Below are 21,717 nucleotides of genomic sequence, written 5' to 3' on the forward strand. Positions count from 1 at the left end.
AAAGAAATACAGGCTGAGTCATATCCACAGGCTAATTGCTTTCTTTCATAGTCATCTCTACCTGAGAAGAGGTCCTGTCTGGAAGCATTTTTGACAAAGACCTTTATAGAAACTGAAGGAGGTCAGGCCATACCCACCCTAGCTTTCCAGCTTAAATTCTTCCTCCTAAGAGTCTTTCTGGCTGCTCATTTTAAAGAAACAGAAATAAATTTTTCAATATTCTTATTTGAAAAAGCAATCAGCAGGGACAAAATCTACCTAACCAGGTGGGGACTCAGTGTACTTTCAAGTGTGGGAAGGTCAAGTGTGAGATGGAGTCGGAACCTCTCTTTAGGGGCTTGAAGGGCCCCCAAAGCATGAAAATAAAGGAAAATCTTGAGTTCCTTCAAGGGACATTGCAGGCACCTAGCTAGTCTTGGGAAGTAAATAAGCAAGCTGGTAAGCCAGAAGGTAATAGTAGCCTTAAACAATAGCCAACAAAGAGCCATAAGTTGTTTGGTTCCTCCATAGAGACTAAAAATAACATTTTAACATATGTCTCTGGGTTGTTTTTCAGAAACCTGGGTCCCCACCAAATGGATACTCTGGTACACAGACCTCAGATGAGGGGGAGCTGAGGACTGAACTCTGCCCACCCTTCTTTATTCAAAAATGTCTCCCTGGGGGCCTGGAGAAAGTCATGCCCATGGGCCAGACCTAGCATTTCTTTCTGTTGTCCCAAAAAATTTAAACAAAGCTACCCTTCCTTAACCAATTGTAAATCAAACTTTAAATCTAGGCTACCCTTCCTTTACCAATTGCAAATCAAACTTTAAATTTAGGCTGGGTGCTGTAGCTCATGTCTGTAATCCTAGCATTTTGGGAGGCCAAGGTGGGCGGATCATTTGAGGTCAGGAGTTTGAGACCAGCCTGGCCAACATGGTGAAACCTGGTCTCTACTGAAAATACAAAAATTAGCTGGGCGTGGTGGCATGCTCCAGTAATTCCAGCTGCTGGGGAGGCTGAGGCAGGAGAATCACTTGAAGCCAAGAGACAAAAGGTTGTAGTGAGCCGAGATCAGGCCACTGTACTCTAGCCTGGGTGACAGAGTGAGAATCTGTCTCAAAAAAAACCCCAAAAAACAAAATCAAAAACAAAACAAAACAAACAAGAAAAAACTTTAAATCTACCTGTGACCTACCCCACTGCAGGAAATCCCACCTTTTTATGCCAAACCAATATTTAGCCTCCACATGTTGATTTATGATTTTTGCCTGTAACTTGTTCTTTCCTGAAATTGACCCCTGCCTTTAAAACCCTTGCTCAGAAGCCATCAGGAAGCCTGGGCCTTAAGCATGGGCTGCCGGATTCTCAATGCTCAGTGCTCCACAAATAAACACTGTGAATGTGCATGTGGATGTTTGGCTTTACTGTGCCGAGTGAGTGGAACCCAGTTCAGTTCAGTAATAAGTAGAGAAGATCAAGGTATCTGACCTTGTTTTCCTCTTTAGGTTTGTTTCATTTTTTTAATTGGAAAACAGCAATTTTTTAAAAATATTTATAGAGTACAAAGTGATGTTTCTATTCACACAGATATTGTGGAATGATCAAATCTGGCTAATCAATAAATCCATCTCCCCAAATATTTATCATTTCTATGTAACACCCCCTTGCTGTCCAAGTGTGAACTCAAGAGGACAGGAAGCAGCCTCTGACCTTGGTGAGCTGACCTGGTGCCCTCAACCAGGCCTTGGTGCTGTCCTGCTGAATGCAAACATCCCATAGAGCATCAACATCAGACAAGGCCACTCTGTGCGCATGATGGAGCCACATAAAACAACACCCCTCAGTAGTCATGAACACAAACTTTGTCCACACCACAAAAATGACCAAGCAACTCCCTCTCCTGGCTCATGTGAGTGACACTGCTGCTTGGCCAAGCATAACATTAGCCTCACTCTGATTGGCCCTCTCTATAGACAAGACACTCTGGCATGGTGATGCCCCTGTTTCTTGATCACATCCAATCCAGAGCAAAGCCCGCTTCCTGAAACTCTCCCCGGTGTCACCTAACACAGGCCTAAACCCTGCATTCACCTTCTGTAATACATCCTTACTGACATGACCCACGGTGCCCCATTCTGTGTGTTCTCCCTGCTACATCATGAACCCAATTTGTTCAATGACAGGTGTGTCCCGGCAGAGTTGTGCTGCAGGCTATTGACATTACAGCCTCATCAGAGACCTTTTCTCTGCCCTCATCCCAGGTGAGGTATGAGTGGTGGGTCAGGGAAGAGTGTGCGGTCTTTCTCTCTGCTTTCCTGGCACTCAGAGCAAAGGCGTCCCCCGCCTCTTACCACCCAGATCCCTTTCTCCATGCACCCACCCTCCTCTCCCTTTAAAAACTGTAAAGTTATTGGGGCATAAGCATTTGCTGGAGGACAGCTTCCCCCACACAACCAGCCAACAAAGGGAGTTTTTAAACTCCATATTTGAGTTTAAAAAGTGATGTGGGAATGGGACAGGCCATGATGAAAGGGTGCAGAGGAAGCACATGTGAATGCAAGACCTCCAGACAATGGGGAAAGGGATTCCTCCTCTTTTTAAAACCCTGATTGCTCTCTTACAAACCAACATAGTGGTCATGCCCGTCATGTGCCCCTCTCCCCAGGCTCCCTCCCTCTGAAGGCAGACCCCACTTCTGATCCTTGTTCGTTGATGACATTATGCTCCCTATGCCTTGTGCAGTGCCTGGCACACATCAGGCACCCAGAAATATGATCCATGAAGGAAGTGGCCCATGGGGCTCTCCTTGCTTAACTAGAAAGCATTCATTGCCTCTCTTTCATTGCCTTTCTTGTCTCTAACTCAATGCACAGGACTTCTATTCACCTCTAGGACTCAATTCAAATGATACCTCTCATATGAAGCCTTTTCTAGAATTCACCATGAGAAGGATTCATTCCTTCCTCTGTACACCCTGGTGAAGAGAGTAAATCTCTATGGAAAAATAAAAACATGGAAATGAATGAAGACCAAACACACAGTATGGAAACAGCTCTAAAAAGTCACCTTGATTTTACCCATTCATTGCATCAAAGCTCAGAGTCCCAGAGGGTGAAGTCCAGTGGTAAGCTCTTCCCTTGCTGTTTGTCCATGTCACTGCTCCTCGTGCGGTACCTCCTCCCATCACCATCTGTAAGAACTGTCCCCATCCTTCCAATCCAGTCCACCCTGCCATGGAGCTTTGTCTGACCTCTGCAGCCCCACACAGCTCTCCCGACTCTGGACTCAGGGAGCCCATTAGCTATTAGCTGTAACAAAGTGCTGACAACAGATGATCTTCTGCCCTCTGGGGTTGGCAAAGGCAGAAATGTAAACAAACGATTATAGTGAATTGTAGAAATTTGCTCAATGGCGATATGAAAATGAGTCATTCTGTATCTAAGCAAGGATCAATTAACCCTCAGATAGGTGTGTGTGGAGGGGTGCTTTATTCAAAACAAAAATCAAATCAAAGACTCTTGAATGTTAGATGCTGCTAAGAGAGAGAAGAAAGACCACCTGCAAGGCACAGAAAGAAACAAAAGCTCAACTGGTCAACTGGTTTCAGATCCACAGAAAGGAATGTCACTCACGCTGCTGAGTGCATGGGGCAGCTGCTGCCCAGGGCACTGGAGGCAGGCCCTGGTACCTGGGAAGCTTCATGCTGGGGAGGATGACAACACAGCTTGGAGATGTTGGTCTGCATCCTGCCTCATATACATGCAGGCAGCAGTGGGGCTAATGAGTCACTCCACCCCGGACCATGGCTCATGCTCAGTGGCCTGAGCAACCCAGGAGGCTGAGGACAGCCAGGTGGACCAGCAGCCAAAGAGGCTGCAGGGAGCGAGCAGGTGTGAATGGCTCTGTGTTCCCACTGGGCTGGACCTTGGCCACTCTCAGAATTCACTTTGAAACTTTGCTGGAAAAGTATCAACTTTGTCAATCACTATGGACTTAAACAAGGGCCTGCAGGTGGCTCCAAAATGGAGGGATGGGGGCTGGCTAGAGCTTTGGAGAAAAGGAAATTATAACTAGGAACATCATAAGAGCAGCCAAACACTTGGCCAGCTCTACATCAGCCTTTCAGGGGCTCTATTACCTCTGAGGCTCTCTGCAGCCCCAAGTGCAAGCCAAGCCTTGCTCACCCCACTTTACAGCTGAAGCATTACAAATATGTATGGTCTACTGGCCCCGAGCGGTTATTGTACTAAGCCTGTGACATGCCAGCCTCATTTGATACTAGGCAGAGCCCCCCAAGGGAAGTCCTGTTGCAATCCCCATTTAGCGGATGAACGACCAAGCCTATGGACTTTTAGTATTTGTGCACAATCGCACGTCGTGAGATGGTTTTGAACCCACATCTAAGTGACTACAAATGATGGGTAGAAATTCTAGGGGAAAGAGTGTATGTCGGGAACCATGGAGAGCAAGGGGGCAAAAGGGGCAATGAAAACATTCCCGTAAAGTAATTTCAGTCCAAATTAGAGTTCATGCTGAGAGTCAGAAAAGCAGCTTCACTTTTCATGGTGGCCTTGAGCAAACCAGCTCATCTGTTAGGCCTCCCATTTCCAGAGTGGGAACAGCAGTGCCTCTTGTGTTTATTATAAAAGAGAAAGAAATAAAGTATGGTTAATCCACTTTTGAAAACGAATGTAATGCTGCTGTATGCTACAACATGAATGAACCTTGAAAACATTATGTTAAGTGTGTGAAAGGAAAAAAGCTGGGGAGGGGGTGCGGCGGGCGGCAATCACTGAGCTAAGGGGAAAATTCTACCTGGAAATTGCTCAAGGCAAATCTGCCTCTCATTCTATTCAAAGCCATCCCTCTGCTCACTGAGATAGATGCATACTCTGGTTGCCTCCTTTGGAAAGGCTTGTTAGAAGCTTAAAAGAATGCAACCATTTGTCTCTCACCTACCTGTGACCTGGAAGCCCCATCCCTGCTTCAAGTTACCCCTGCCTTGCTGGACAGAACCAAGGTACTTCTTACATATATTGATTGATGTCTCATGTCTCCCTAAAATGTATAAAACCAAGATGTGTCCTGACCACCTTGGGCGCATGTCGTCAGGACCTCCTGAGTCTGTGTCACGAGCACGTGTCCTTAACTTTGGCAAATAAACCTCCTAAATGATTGAGACTTTTCTCGTGATCTTTCTCAATTGACAAGTGAAAGAAACCAGACACAAAAGACCACATATCGTGTGATGCCATGCATATGAAATGCCCAGAAAAGGCAAATCTATAGACACAAAGGAGATTAATAATTGCCAGAAGTGGCCAATCGCAGTGGCTCATGCTTTTAGTTCCAGCACTTTGGGAGGTCAAGGCAGGCGGATCACGAGGTCAGGAAATCAAGACCATCCAGGCCAACATGGTGAAACCCCATCCCTACTAAAAATATAAAGATTAGCCGGGCATGGTGTTGAACACCTGTAGCTCCAGCTACTTGGGAGGCTAAGGCAGGAGAATTGCTTGAACCCGAGGGGCAGAGGTTGTAGTGAGCCGAGATTGCTCCGCTGCACTCCAGCCTGGGTGCCAGAGCAAAACTCTGTCTCAAAAAATAATAGCAATAATTGCCAGAGGCTGGGGGAAGGGGAAGGGAGGGGGTGACTTCTAATGGGCATGGGGTTTATTTTTGGAGGTGATAATATGTTCTGGAATTAGATAGTGGCGATCCTGCACAACTTTGTTAATACACTAAAAAACCAGGAATTAGATAGTGGTGATCCTGCACAGCTCTGTTAATACACTAAAAAATCACTGAATTGTACACTTTAAAATGATAACTTTTATGGCATGTAAATTATATTTTAGTACAAAAAAGTCAATTTATGTTGACGTCCAGGCTGTGTACCAGGCTCCAGATTTTTTTTATACCCTGGAGAAATCTGTAAGTGAAGGAGGAGAGAGGGGGAGGGCATCACACTGTTTGAATCTGGAGTCGTGTCAGCACTTTCACATTCATAAAATCATGAAACCTTGGCCTCCCATCTTTGAGTGCATATGTTTGTTTTAATTTTACTTGCAGGGAATGGAGACTGAGAAAGGAGTGATTTCAGTGGAAAGTAATGGGAATATTAAGCACTTTGCAGCCCCAACAGAACAAGGAATGTCAAGGGAACAGGGTTGCCAATGACTGTTACCAGTAGTAAAATTAATGACAGGCCGGATGAAGATGCTGACTGCCAGGTATGGAGAGGCTACCACATCCTGGAGGCCCCGGTAAGCACTACATATGTATTACTTGAGTCTGAAACAACTGTAGAGGCAGGTGTTAATATTATCCTTACTGTCTTAGGCTGTTCAAGCTCCTGTAACAATGTACCATAGACTGGGTGTCTTAAGCAACAAACATCTATTCTGACAGTTCTGAAGCCTGGGAAGTCCAAGACCCAGGCACTGGCAGACCCTGTGTCTGATGAGGGCTTCCTTTCTGGTCTGCAGATGGCGGCCTCTGTCTTCCTGCTGTGTCCTCACATGGTGGAGAGCAGAGAGCCTACCAGCCCCCTAAGTCTTCACTCATTCTAGCAACAATCCCAAAGTCTAGAGTTCAAAGTCACACCTAAATATCATCGAAATCAGATATGGGGGAAGCTAGAGGTGTGATTCATCCTGAGGCAAAAATCCTCTCCAGCTTGAACCTGTGAAACCAAACAAGTTATGTGCTTCCAAAATACAATGGTGGGATAGGCATGTGAACCCAAAACATCCGAGACAGGTCTCAGTCAATTTAGAAAGTTTATTTTGCCAAGGTTAAGGACAGGCCCATGACATAGCCTCAGGAGGTCCTGAAAACATGTGCCCAAGGTCATCAGGGTACAGCTTATACATTTTAGGGAGACATGAGACCTCAATCAAAATGTGTAAGATGTACATTGGTTTGGTCCGGTAAGGTGGAACAACTCGAAGTGGGGGCTTCCAGGTTAGAAGTAGATAAAACACAAAAGGTTGCATTCTTTTGAGTCTTTGATGAGACTTCCACTGAATACACAATTTAGTCTGGCTCAGTGAATCTGCATTTTTACATAAACAATAGGGCAGAGAAAGCAATCCGATATGCATTTGTCTCAGGTGAGTCTCAGAAGGATGACTTTGAGTTCTGCCTGTCCTTTGTCCACAAGGAATTTCCTTGTGAACAAATTGTGAGGGAGGTATGTAGCTCCTTATCTTTGTAGCTATCTTATTTAGGAATAAAATGGGAAGCAGGTTTGCCTGACGTAGTTCCCAGCTTGACCTTTCCCTTGGCTTAGTGATTTTGAAGTCCTGAGATTTATTTTTCTTTCACAAGCATAGGATAAATCTTCCCATTCCAAAGGGGAAAAATGGGAGAGAAGGAAGGGATGACTGTTCCCAAGGAACTCCAAAATCTAGCAAGGCAAATCCCATGAGATCCTAAGGCTCAAGAATAATCCTCTGGCTCAATGCTCTGCCTCCTAGGCCCACTTGGGAGTCGATGTCACCCCTGGGACTCAGTGGGCAGCTTTCCACACCATGGCTCTCTGTAGTGGCCCCGCCCATGCTGTGGCTCTCTTACTTTCCAGAAGAGGCTGGGAGAAGTTTAAGGTTGTGTGGCCACTTGAAACCTAGAGGAATCCAGGGTGGTGGGCGGTGCAGTGGGAGGATCCTGGCTTCCAACATCGTATCTTCCCACTGTCAGAGTTAAGACTGGGCTAGTCAGCTAAAAGGTAAAGCCAGCTGTTTGCATCATTTCCCTTCAGAAAAGACAGGAACTGGTTGTGCGTGATGGCTTGTGCCTGCAATCCCAGCACTTTTGGAGAGGTGAAGGCAGGAGAATCATTTGAGGCCGGGAGTTCAAGACCAGCCTGGCCAACATGGCAAAACCCCATCTCTACTAAAAACACAAAAATTAGCCAGGTGTGGTGGTGCACACCTGTAGTCCGAGCTACTTGGGAGGCTGAGGGATGTGAATTGCTTGAGCCTGGGAGGCAGAGGTTGCAGTGAGCAGAAATAGCACCACTGCACTCCAGCCTGGGTGACAGAGCAAGACTCTGTCTAAAATAAATAAATAAATAAATAAATATATACAGGAATTGCATAGTCCAATGTGATGAGACACATTATTTCTTAAGGAAACCTGTGATTATGTTTCACAACAAAATGATAAACAGAGAACTGGATGGTGAATTTGCCAGTTGTTCTTTGTCGCTGTGGGCATCGGGTCCCTGTGACGGCAAGCTGTGTGTATAAATTCTCTAACTTTTCACCAGTGGCTAGATATAGTATTATATTGTGTCGGTCTTTCTACATCTGGAAGGAAAATGAGTCCCAGCGGTCCCCTGCTGTCAGCCTAGCCTGGCACACACCCATGCCTGACTACTGCATCTGTTCCTTTGAGGTCTCTCTGGGGAAAGAGGTTTGGATGCAAGCACTCACTGTCTTCCAAAAAGAGAAGGCACAAGGACAGCTACTTATTTGGGAAATAGCTGTCAAATCAGTTACATTGTGATTAAATTAGCAGCATCAGAATTCTCACAGATAGCGTGTTTAGCCTGTATTCCTTGCCAGGATAGCATTTCAAAACTAAAGACATTGTGAGAAGAGGAAACAACAGGAGTTCACCAGTATCGCATATCTGCAAATTGCTCTCATGTTTCTACAGTGTTTATGCTATTCCTTATTTGAGCATCTCATGCCTGCATTATCCATTACAGTAGCCAGTAGCCAACTGTGGATATTTAAATTAAAATTAAATAAAATTACAGATTCAGCCCCAGTCACATGAGCCATATTTTAAGTGCTCAGTAGCCACATGTGGCTAGTGGCTGCCACACTGGACAGTGTAGACGTAGAACATTTCCATCATTGCAGAACGATGCATTGGATAGCAGTGCAGAGCCCTTGATGTAGTCAGAGCAAGGCCCAGGGGTCCCACTGACAATGTCCGTGGGCTTAAATAGCAACCCATTCCCCAGCCCATTCATCCCCAGTGCTGGGGGATGAATTTAGAAATTCATTTAGAAAATGGTTCACTGCATCATTGTGGCCTGCCTTGTCTGGGGATGAGACCCCCAACTCAGCACACTTCATACCACAACCATTGCAACATGTGCACATGCATGGTCTGTACAGGTGGCTTCAGCTTGCTTGCCACCATCCTCTCCTCCCTCGACGCTCCTCATGTCCTGGGCCCCACCATGCTCTTGGGACCTTTGGTCATTAAGTCCTCCGGCTGAGACAGCTTTTGCCCTGGTTCTTTGCAGACCTGGCTCCTCCTCAACCTTCAGACCTCACCTCACTTCCTAGGAAGGCCCCATCCTGTTCTAGTCCAAAGGCGCCTGATCATTATTCTTTTATTTTCCCTTTTCTCCTTCTGAGCACATATCACAATTTGCCATGACATCATTTTCCATGGATATATGTATTCTTTCTCACTCCCATTTGAGTATAAGGCCGTGGGCAGAAACCAGGTATCATTTTCACCACTCTGTCCCCAGAACAATGTGGCATTGACTGGCAATGTGACTCTGGGTAGGTTCCCGTGATTCAGTTTCCTCATCTGTAAATTGAGAGTGATGAGACTACCTATGTCAGAGTTGTATTTGGAGGATGCAACCCTTTTTTAGACGAGTCTAGGAATTGCAAAAATTACTTGGGACCAAAGTAGCAAAGTGGGAAGGACAATGACTACAGATACCCACTCTTCCTTTGAATGTAATGACATCATGTTTTCATTGTCTTTCATTTATCAAGTGTCACAGACATCACTGGCTATCTCTTGGCTTTAGCCTCCATGACCCTTGTGTGATGTCACTGGCCCCATTCTCCTCTGCCCTCCATGAGGCCACATCCTCTCAGCGAAGCTTTTCCACTGTGGGATGTTGCTGTTACCCATTCATGCCTCTTTTCTCTTCTGGACTGTGAGATTCTCAAAGGCAGGGATGATACCCAGTTAGTGTCCACATCCTCAGGGCCTACATGGTGGCCAGGTGCAGGGGGGAAAACGCATCATGGAATTTATGAGTTCCTTCCTGACTGCAGTGAGGGACAGAGAGTAAGGAGGTAGGGAGAGATGAGAAAAAAAATATCCCCAAGGATCTGTATTAGTTTTCTATTGCTGCTGTGACAAATGGCCACAAACTTAATGGCTTAAAATAGCACACATTTCTTATCGCATGGTTGTGGAAGTCAGAAGTCCCGGCTGGTCAGCAGGGCTGTGCTTCTCCTAGAGGCTCTGGAGGAGAATCTGTTTTCTTATCCTTTCCAGTCCCTGCGCTCCTTGGCTTGTGGTCCCTTCCTTCAACTTCAAAGCCAGCAGCCTGGCATCTTCCAGTCTCTCTCCCACCTCTGCTTCTCTGGACACATCACCTTTCTGAAGCTGGCTCTTGTCTCTCTCTTATAAGGACAAGCTGGGATAAGCCAGGATAATCTTCCCATCTCAAGATCCCTAATTTACAAGATCCTTAATCACATCTACCAAGTCTCCTTTACCATGCAAGGTAACATATTCACAAGTTCAGGGCATTAGGATGCACACATTTTTAGGGTGTGTTACTTGGCTGAACACAGGCCCCATTCATCTTGGCTGGAAACAATCCCCCCTAAGAGCCCCTGAACACTGGCGCAATCCTCCATCTGCCCTTCAGTCTGTGGTTTCCCTAACTTTGGAAACTAGGTCCTAGTGGCTACTGTCAGAGGGAAGTCCTTGATTGCAGAACCTCCAGGCATCTGACTTTGAGGACGTCCCCTAGTACCTGGATGACTACAGCAGGTGGAGAAAATGGGGCCCCGGTTCTGTGCTGTTCTCCTTGCGACACCTCTAGAGGTTCCTGACTCCTACTTTACTTAGCTTATTTCTGCCTGGCACTCTTTGCTTGGTGGACCCAAGCCATGTCCAACCAACCCTACGGAAGCTCAGAAACCGGAAAACATCTCCTACTGGCGATATAGCACCGCAGGAGGAGCTGGGAGCAGGCCATGAAGGTCCAGTGCTGGTTTTCCCATTCATAGTGTGTCCTGCTGGGTAAACCACTTACCTTCTCTGAACCCCAGTTTCTTGTTCTATAAAATGGAGATAATGGTGCTTATTCTGTGGGTTGTTCTGATGGCTCATTGAGAACACGCGCACACACAGACACATACCACACACACACACCACACACACACAGACACACAGACACACACAGTCCCTTGCACATAACTTGAACCCAGTGAATTCCAAATACATTCTGAATTGCAAACCAAAAAGTATTTGAAACAGGTCTCAATCGAGCTAGAAGTTTATTTTGCCAAAGTTAAGGACATGCTCAGAAGAGAGGTTTGTGTCTTTCTCCAAAGATAATTTTGGGGGCTTCAATATTTAAAGGGGAAAAGTAGGCTGGAGCAGGGAAGAAGGAGGGTATGGTCACATTACTGAGTCCACGTGTTGCAAAAGAAAATGGGCAGGTAAGAGAACAGTCAGTCATATATTCATTTCATGCTTGGCAAATTGGCACTTTACATAATGTAAGGTGAACATAGAGTAGCTACCTGGGGAGATATTTAATCATTGGTAGCACTCTCTTAGGAACAAAAAGAAAAGCAGTTCCTTGCATGACTCAGCTTTCAGCTTAATTTTTTGTTTGTTTGTTTTTTGTCTTGGCAGAGTGAATTGGGGTTTTGAGTCTTTATTTTCCTTTCACAGGTTGAATTTTATTTTGGCTCTGGCTTTCATTCTGCTTGATATTGTTGAGGCTTTTTCACTTCCATAGGTTAGTGAGTGGGAGGGAGTGGCACCCAGTGGCTTCTTTTCTACCATTGTTCAACGAGTGGGAGGGAGTGTTACAGCTCTTTTACTCCGACAGCCCACAGCTCAGTGAGCAGGAGCACTACAGCTCTTTTGCCCTCATAGTTCATTGACTTTTGGGTTTTTGTACCATGACCAAGAGGAATAAGGTCTATGGACACTGGAGAGTGAGTAAGGCAGAGTAGAATTTTACAGAGTGACAGAAAGAAAGCTCTCAGCATCAAGAGGGGACCCAAAAGCAGACAGTTGCCTGTGAGGCTGAGTCCAGGATTTTTATGGGCTTAGAATGGTGCAGTGCATGCTGACTGGTCCATGGGTGGGCTTGGAAAAAGCACCATTCAATTAGTTAAAAGGCATCATTCAGAAGGAACCAATAGAGAGAGAGTAGGTAAGATGGGGACGAAAGTTCTCATTCCAGTTGTGGACTCTATCTGGAACTGGCAGCTCAGTTTTCAGACTTTAAACCATATTGGCTTGAAGGTCAGGTTTCACCGGGAACCCATCTCTGTCTGCCTAGGAATCTGTCTATCTCCTGTTGCTATCAGCATCAGGGTTGTTTCCCACTTCCCATCAAACTGCAGGCCATGTGCCAGATGCAGGTTACAACTGAAAGATAGGTTCCATCAGAAAACAGAAACCAGGCAGAAGGGATTTAAAGTAGGTGTATTTATATTTTAGGACCGTCATAACAAAGTACCACACATGAATGGCTTAACAAACAGAAATTGATTCTCTCACAGTTCTGGAGGCCTGAAGTTCAAGATCGAGGTATCATCAGGGTTAGTTCCTTCTGGGGTTGCGACAGGGAATCTGTCCTAGGCCTCTCCCTAGCTCCTGAAGGTTTTCTGGCCATCTTTGGTGTTCTTTGGGTTACAGAGATATCACTCTGATGTCTGCCCTCATCTTCATACAGTGTTCTTCCTGTCTCCATGTTTCTCCTTTTCATGAGGACACCAGTCCTTATTGGATTAGGGACCCACCCATTTCAGGGTAACCTCATCTTGACTAGTTACATCTGCAACTACCCACTCCCAGATAAGGTCACATTCTGAGGTCCTGGTGGGGTAGGGCTTCAACAAATGGATTTTGCGGGGGACACAATTTAACTCCTGAGAGTAAGGAATGTATTACACAGACGACGGTTAGCTGAGGGGCCAAAGAGGAGAGAGATCAGCCCCCACCAGAATGTATTGCTATCTTTGTGGAGTCCTAATTAAAGAAAAAGAGACAGGCTGGCAGAACCAGGGGAAAGCAAAGAGATAAAGCAAATAAGCTATAGGTCTGCCTTTCTTGATGGCCCAGGATGTATAGCCCTCCTGCACAGATAACGTACCTAACTCACAAACTTTCTGCTTATCCTCAGACGCTTCGTTTTATCATCAAACATCTCCTTGGTGAGCAGAAGAATGCAAGTTAGCTCCCTGCTGCCTTGGCATTATCAATCAACCCAAGAACCATCCTATAAAATCTCCAGCAAGTCTTTGTTTCCTGGCAGTCAGCTCCTCTTCTGCTGATTCTGCGCATTGCTCCCTGGCAACGTGCTTTCCTACTTTGTCTAATAAATTTGACTTTCTTTACCTACAGGAAGAATTTACAGGGGTAAATTCTTTTAACCCCTCACTACTGGCACAGATACTTGCTGCTTACCCACGACAACCTTGACCAGGAGGAACCAAAGAGGTGGTATTTGATGAACCTGGAGACTAGGGTTTCCTAGCAGCAGCTAAAACCACGGCAGCTGCCATGGATCTGGCACTGTGGAGGAGATGCAGTTCTGGCCAGAAAGGCTTCTCCCTTCCTGCTGCCTTCCAGTCTTCCTCTTGGCTTCATGTGGGAAGCCAGGGACCGGGGTGTCTGCGAAATGCAGTGCCCTGCAATGCCCTTGAGGATGTGAAGGGGAGGTTGTGGATCTGAGAGCAAGGAGACCACAGTCAGTGTCATGCTTTTGTGTGTGTGCTCTCATCACCCTTCCCAACATCCACATGGGGAAGGAATCACAGCCTTCATTTTACACATGAGGAAACCAAGACTCAGAACTCTTGAATACTTTACCCAAGGTCCCAAAGCCAGAATTCTGCATCAAAGCAGAGTTCAAACTCGTTCCTGGTTGGCTCCAAGGTTGTGCTTTTTCTACTGCACTGGATCAGTCAGTTGAATGGCGGGATTGCATGGAATTCACACATTATCTTTCCCGGGACCTAGCACAATGTCTACCATATATCAGACATCAGTAAATAGTGACCAAAATATAAATGATAGTAGGTGATTCATTACCAAATAAGTAGCAAAGATGACAGGTGGTTTGGAATTTAGGGAAGAGGGAGAATGGTGTTAGCCAGAGTGGTTTCTGGAGGCAGAATATGAAATTGGAGCTGGTCTTGTGATATAAGACACCAGAAGAACAGTGTCAGTACAAAGAGTCAAACTCGTAAAATATTTGAAGAGATTGATTCTGAGCCAAATATGAGTGACCATGGCCTGTGACACAGCCCTCAGCAGGTCCTGAGAACATGTACCCATGAAGGTCAGGGTGCAGCTTGGTTTTATACATTTCAGGAAGTCATGAGACACCAATTAAGTACATTTAAGAAATATTATGTTGGTGTTGGCCGGGTGTGGTGGCTCACGCCTGTAATCCCAGCACTTTGGGAGGCGGAGGCGGGCGGATCACTAGGTCAGGAGATCGAGACCATCCTGGCTAACATGGCGAAACCCCGCCTCTACTAAAAATACAAAAAATTAGCCAGGCATAGCGGCGTGCACCTGTAGTCCCAGCTGCTGGAGAGGCTGAGGCAGGAGAATGGGGTGAACCCGGGAGGCGGAGCTTGCAGTGAGACGAGATGGCGCCGCGCCACTGCACTCCAGCCTGGATGACAGAGCCAAACTCTGTCTCAAAAAACAAAAACAAAAACAAAAACATTAGCTTGGTGAAAAACTAATTGCAGTTTTCACCATTACTTTTTATTTAATTTAACCTGAGAGACTGTTTTAATGGCAAAAGCTGCAATTACTTTTGCACCAACCTAATACATTGGGTTTGGTCCAGAAAGGCGGGACAACTCGGGGTGGTGGTGGGGTGGTTACAGGTAAATTTAAACATTTTCTGGTTGACAATTGGTTGAGTTTGTCTAAAGACCTGAGATCAAACAGAAAATAATGTCTGGGTTAGGATAAGAGGTGTAGAGACCAGAGTTTTATCATGCTAATGAAGCTTTTAGCTAGTGGGCTTCAGAGAGAATAGGCTGCAAAATGTTTCTTATCAGACTTAAAGTCTGTGTTGACGTTAATGCTGGAGGGGTATAATGAGGCAAGTGGGACCCCCATTTCCTGTCATGGCCTGAAATAGTCCCTCAGGTTAATTTTTTTTTTTTTTTTTTTGAGACAAAGTCTGGTTCTGTCACCCAGGCTGGAGTGCCATGGCACCATCTCAGCTCACTGCAACCTTCGCCTCCCAGTTCAAGTAATTCTCCTGCCTCAGCCTGCCAAGTAGTTGGGATTACAGGTGCCCACCACCAGGCCCAGCTGACTTTTTATTTTTAGTAGAGACAGGGTTTCACCATGTTGGCCAGTCTGGTCTCGAACTCCTGACCTTCAGTGATCCACTCACTTTGTCCTCCCAAAGTGCTGGGATTACAGGCATGAGCCTCTCCACTGAGCCCCGTCAGGTTAGATTTCAAGAGCCCTGGTTTAGGAGGATGTCCATTCAGATGATTGGGGGCCCTATTTTATTTTTGGTTTACAACAGCGTTCTCTAGCTTGTGCAGTTGCACTGTTTTGACTCTGATGATGGCTTCAGTAAGTTCTTTCCTCAGTTTCCCTCCCAGGCCTCATTTGCTTTATCTAATAAATGAGGGCTGTTTTAAAGCAGAGGTTGTAAACTCAAATTTACAAATAGGCCAGCATGTGTTTAAAGTGAGAAAGAGGCAATGACAGAAATGCCAGCGTGAGGATGGGGAGATGACAGGGGTGGAACTCACTGTGGCAAACTGTGATGCACCCTCCCTCCCAGGGGCGGCTCCTCAGTTCTAGCCGACTGTGGCTTGTGGAACGTGTGTGCTCATTGTGGCCTTACACACGGCTTCCTCCAGAGAAGCTGGGTATGTGAGTTTGAATGTGAAATTGCAACATCCTTCAGTGATGGTAATTGATTCAGATTTTTAAAATGCCATGTGAGCAATAATAACTGTAACGATATGAATGATCATCTTAAAGGCCAAGTGTGACCTGCAGGCTACTGGTTCTGCCCTTCTCTCCCCAAAACCTGACAGGGTGTCCTGCCAAGCAGGCCTTTTGGTGGCCCTCATCTCGCCACTGTGCTTTTGGGAGGGGCTGATATTTTGTGATTTAGCTTTCAGAGAGAGAGGAAGGGAGAGAAGTTTGCACTCCCTTCCCCTGAAGGTTGAGATGGGGCTGCCTGGAGCTGATGAGCTCTTGGCTGCCCCCAGCTCAGTTAGTCTTCAAAGGACTGCTTAATTGTTCTTGGGCTGGCTCCAGGGAGCATCTGGCTCTTTGCTGGTGTCTGTTTACAGATTTTCCACATATTCTAATTGTGTTGCTCAACCTCAGAAAAGTGGTTTCAGGCTCAGGCTGGACCTGCATCCTGCAGGGAAAGGGTCAGGAGCTCAAAGAGCCTATCAGAGCCCTGGTGAGGTAGGAGAGAAAAGGTTGAGTGGGGCAGGAGGGAAGGCCCTGACCACCTTTTCCTGCTTCAGACATCAGCAGCAATGACCACAGCAGCGTGCATTCCCTTATAGTGGGCCTGCCCCCCGCCAGGCCCCTCACCTACGTCATCCTAATTCATCCTCACAGTAACCCTGTGGTTGAGGCATTGCTATTCCCCCATTTTGCAAAGGATGAAATTACAGCATAGAGAGGTTAATGTCTTGCCTGAGGAAACTGGTTTTTAACTGTCAGGGCTGCCAAAGTAAGTCATCTTCTGGATTGTCCACGTGGCTTCCAGTGACAGGTAACGGATGACTTGGCCCTCACACCACTCTGTATGGTCCTTCCTTTCAGCATCCCCAGGGTTTTAACTGCACCCATCCCCATGAGGCCTGAGTCCTCCCCACGTACCTCTTCGTGTCTCCTTCAGGCTGCTCAGTAATCTGTGGCTGAAGGGAGAGCGCTTGTTTCAGCCTGGGGAAGAACTGGGATCCAGCCCTGACTCTGATCACTCACTGTGACATGGAGTTGCCCACTTTTCCTCTCTATTTGTCCTTTTTCCAGCTCACTGACTTTGGCTCCGTCTTAAATTTCATTGTATTTTAATTACTTAATATTCAATTTGCTCTGAGTTTTTGAGCTTCTTAACATGGAAGCTTAGTTGACTGATTTTACAATTTTTCTCTAATGTTTGCATTGAAGCTGAAAATTTTCTAAGCACTGCTTAGTCTGTATCCTGTGATATTTTTCTTGTGCTTTCCTTAATACTCAGTGCACACTATTTTCTAATTTCCTTTGTGCTTTTTCTTTTTGGACCCACAGGCTACTTAGAAAAGCATTGCTAAGTTTATAATTATTTGGGGATTTTCTGGATATCTTATTGTAATTGAATTTTATTTTATTCAGACAGCGTACTGCTTATGTATGTGTTCAATATTTTTAAAAATTATGTAGACTTTTCTTATGTCCTGGTATATGCGCTATATAAATGGTTCTCAACTAGGGGAGATTTGCCCTGCTCCTCCTCCACCCAGTCATTTGGCAATGTCTGAAAATGTTCGGTTACCACAACCGGGGCAAGAGTGCTACTGACATCTAGTGTTGGAGGCTGGGATACATTCTACAACGCCCTGCTCCGCCTTCCCCATGACCCACCATCCCCGCCCCATCACCATCGCCCCTATCACCACATTTTCATCCTGTCGAATATGTGAATAGTACTGAGTTGTAAAACCCTGGGAAATAATGTTTCAATATTCTATAACGTGACTTATTTCTGTCTACTTGCTTTATTTTTTATTCAGAGAGCAGCACTAAAATTTCCAACTCTAATTGTGAATTCATCTCTTTTCCCCTTTAGTTCTGTTAGTTTTGTTTCATAGTTTTGTTACACATTATACAAAAGTATAAGATGGTGAGAAGCTCTGTTCTTAAATGCATATGTATGTTGAATTGTTATGTATTCTTGATAAATTGAAACTTTTATCGTTATAAAATGCCTCTTTATCTCTTTGTCTTCAACTTAGTACTTTTTCTAATACTAATATGACAACAATAGCTTTCTTAGACTTACTGTTTGCATGATATATCTCTTCCTACATTTTTCTTTCTGCTGTATCTCTGTATTTAAAATATGCATATTAGAAACAGAATGTAGTAAGTTATTGCTTTCTAAAAAATCTAGTTGAACAATCCTTGTCTTGTTTTTGAACTATTTAAGCTACTTATGTTTAGTGTAATTATTGGTTTGATTGTCTTAAAGTTTAGTATCTTGAGATTTGTCTTCTCTTTATCCCACAAGTTTTCCTTTAAAAAAACCTTTTCCTGAATTCTTTAATGCAAATCTATTGTGTTTCCTATATTGACTTTTTCAAGTTTGCTTCATTTTATAAATTTATGCTAGGAAGTTCTTATATAACAGAAAAGTTTTACATATACATTGTAAAGCACACTTAATTGTGTCTATATATCAGGGAATATACTTTCTCAAGCATGGATAATGACACATTATATAAAAGAAAAGATATAAAGTCATGAAGTCAACTTTTCCACTACTGCCTCCCATAAATATTTAAAATCAATTTCAGGAAAAGACAAAATCATAGGAACAGAAAGCACATCAGTGACTGCCAGGGACTAAGGATGGAGTGGAGGAGAGGGAATGACAATAAAGGAATAACATGAGGGAATTTTAAAGGGCAATGGTAATGTTCTGTATCTTGCTTGTAGTGGCGGAAACATGACTATGTGCATTTGTCTAAATGAACCTAATACCCAAAAGCATAATTGTATTGCTTGTAAATAAAGTATATCTTTAAAAAGGCAGTATGAAAAAAATAAAAATATTTTTTCTTAAATGGGGACTGGGGAAGGCTGTTACATCAAGAGATCAAGGCACAGCAAGAACATTTGATAAATGGATAAGAATGTCCCAGAAAAAAAGTTTTGTTTTCCTTTTATTTTAAATAATAAAATTTGTAGAATAAACTTTTGATTTGAAGAAATCAAATTTTTAAAATTTAACAGAAATAAGTTTACTTTGTATTGACTTCTAAACTCTGGTTCTTTGTGTTATTTTTTAGCGGTTACACTACAGATAAAGTCTACATCTTTAAAACATAAGTCTGATTTCAAATAACATACTACTTTTAGAATAATGTAAGAACCATATGAGAGGTCTTTTGGATAGACCTATAATTCCATTTAGAATGCCTTTTATCCTTTGTGCTCTTCTGATACTGTTTTTAAATTCTGAATATTTAAAATCCATGCTTACTTTTGCTTTCAACAGCCAGTTGCCTCTGCATGTGTATGTACATACTTGTCAAAACAGACACCTATATAAATAAATAAAAAGGTGCCCTGTCATTATTCATATATTTTTCTTTTCTCATTTTCCTTATGTCTCCTTATAGATCTGGGCTTCTTCTGGCATCTTTTTCCATCAAGCTTAAGCACGTCTTTTTAGCATTCCTTATAGTGCAAATATGCTGGATGTGAATTCTCTCAGGTTTTACCTATCTGAAAATGTTTTTGTTTTGCCTCAATTTATAAATAATATTTTGATGAATTTAGTGTTCTTAATTTGCAGTTATTTTTGTCTTTGAAATTTTCATTTATTTTTAATTGACACATGGTAATTGTAAATATTTATGGGGTGCAATTTATGTGTGTATACATTGCATAATGATCAAATCAGGGTAATTAGCATATTCATCACCTCATACAGTTCTAAGTTCTTTGTGGTGAGAACACTCAGAATCATCTCTTCTAGCTATTTTGAAATATACAATGCATTATTGTTAACAATAATTGCCCTACTCTTCATTAATAGGACACCAGAACATATTCCTTCTAAGTGTAATTTTGTACCTGCGGATCAACCTCTCACCATCCTCCTTTCCTCCTATCCTCTGGTTCTGGTAACCGTTGTTCTACTCTATATTTTTATGTGATCAACTTTTTTTTTTTTGAGACAGAGTCTCACTCTATCACCCGGGCTGGAGTGCAGTGGTGAGATCTTGGCTCACCGCAACCTCAGCCTCCCAGGTTCAAGCGATGCTCCTGCTTCAGCCTCCCAAGTAGCTGGGATTACAGGTGCCTACCACTACACCCAGCTAATTTTTGTATTTTTAGTAGAGACGGGGTTTCACCATGTTGGCCAGTCTGGTCTCAAACTCCTGACCTGGTGATCCACCCTCTTCGGCCTCCCAAAGTGCTGGGATTACAGGCGTGAGCCACCGCAACTGGCCCGTGATCAATTTTTTAAGATTGTACTTTTAAGTGAGATCATGGGATTTCTTTCTTTCTGTGTCTGGATTATTTTGCTTAACATCATGTCCTCCAGTTTCACCCATGTTGTTGCAAATGACAGAATTTCATTTTTTGTGGCTGAGTACTGTTCCATTGTGTGTGTGTATGTGTGTGTGTGTGTGTCACATAGTCTTCATCCACTCATTGGTCATTGGGCACTTAGCTTGATTCTATATCTTGGCTATTGTGAAAGAGTATTGCAACAAACACTAGAGTGCAGTATGTCTTCAATGTACTAATTTCATTTCCTTTTGATGTACACCCAGTAGTGAGATTGCTGGATCATATGACAGTTGTTTTTAATTTTTTAGAAACCTCCATGCTGTTTTTCATAATGGTTGTACTAATTTACAAACCCAACAAAAGTGTGTAAGGGTTCCCTCATCTCCATATTTTCACCAACACTTCTTATCTTTCGTGTTTTTGATGTTAGCCATTCTTACTTGAGTGAGGTGCTATCTCATTATGACGTTGATTTGCATTTTTCTGACATTTAGAGATGCTGAGGAGTTTTTCATACACCTGCTAGCCATTTGTATGTCTTCTTTTGAGAGATGTCTATTAAAGTCCTTTGCTCATGTTTTAATTTGGATATTTCTATTTATTTATTCATGCCGTTGAGTTGTCTAAGTTCCTTATAGATTCTGTATATTAACTTCTTGCCAAATGTATAGTTTGCAGATGTCATCTCCTGTTCTGTAAACTGCCTCTTTATGCTGTTGATTATTTTATTTGTTGTGAGGAACCTTTATAGTTTGATGTAATGCCATTTGTCTATATTTTTGCTTTTGTCACCTGTGCTTTAGAGGTAATATCCAAAAGTCCTTGCCCAGTCCAATGTTGTGAAGTATTTTCCTGATGTTTTTCTCTAGTAGTTTCACACTTCTAGCAGGTTTTTCTAATAGTTTCATAGTTTCAGGTTTCACAGTTAGGTCTTTAATCAATTTTGAGTTGATTTTTGTATATGGCGAGAGGCAGAGGTCTAGTTTCATTTCTATGTGGTTATCCAATTTTCTCAGCACCGTTTATTGAAGAGAACGTCTTTTTTCCAATGTGTATTCTTGGCACCTTTGTTGAAAATCGGTTGGCTGTAGATGTGTAGATTTACTTCTGGGCTCTGTATCCTGTTCTGTTGGTGTATGCGTCTTTTTTTATGCCACTAACATGATGTTTTGGTTATTATAAATATGTAGTCTATTTTGGGTCAGGTAGTGTGGTTCCTCCAGCCTTTTTCTTTTTGCTCAAGATTTCTTTGGCTATTTGGAGTCTTTTGTAGTTTCATATACATTTTAGGATTGTTTTTTCTGTTTTTGTGACCACCATGTCATCGATATTTTGATAGAAATTGCGTTTAAAAGAATGAAGTAGAAACACTAGAAATGAAAAATATGAAAGAAACAATTGATAGAAATGGATCAGAGTTTGCCCAGTTGTTGGGTTTTAAGACTGTAAGACAGTGACTGTAAAAAA

This window comes from Mandrillus leucophaeus, unplaced genomic scaffold, assembly GCF_000951045.1.
Source record: "Mandrillus leucophaeus isolate KB7577 unplaced genomic scaffold, Mleu.le_1.0 Scaffold1076, whole genome shotgun sequence".
NCBI lineage: Eukaryota > Metazoa > Chordata > Mammalia > Primates > Cercopithecidae > Mandrillus > Mandrillus leucophaeus.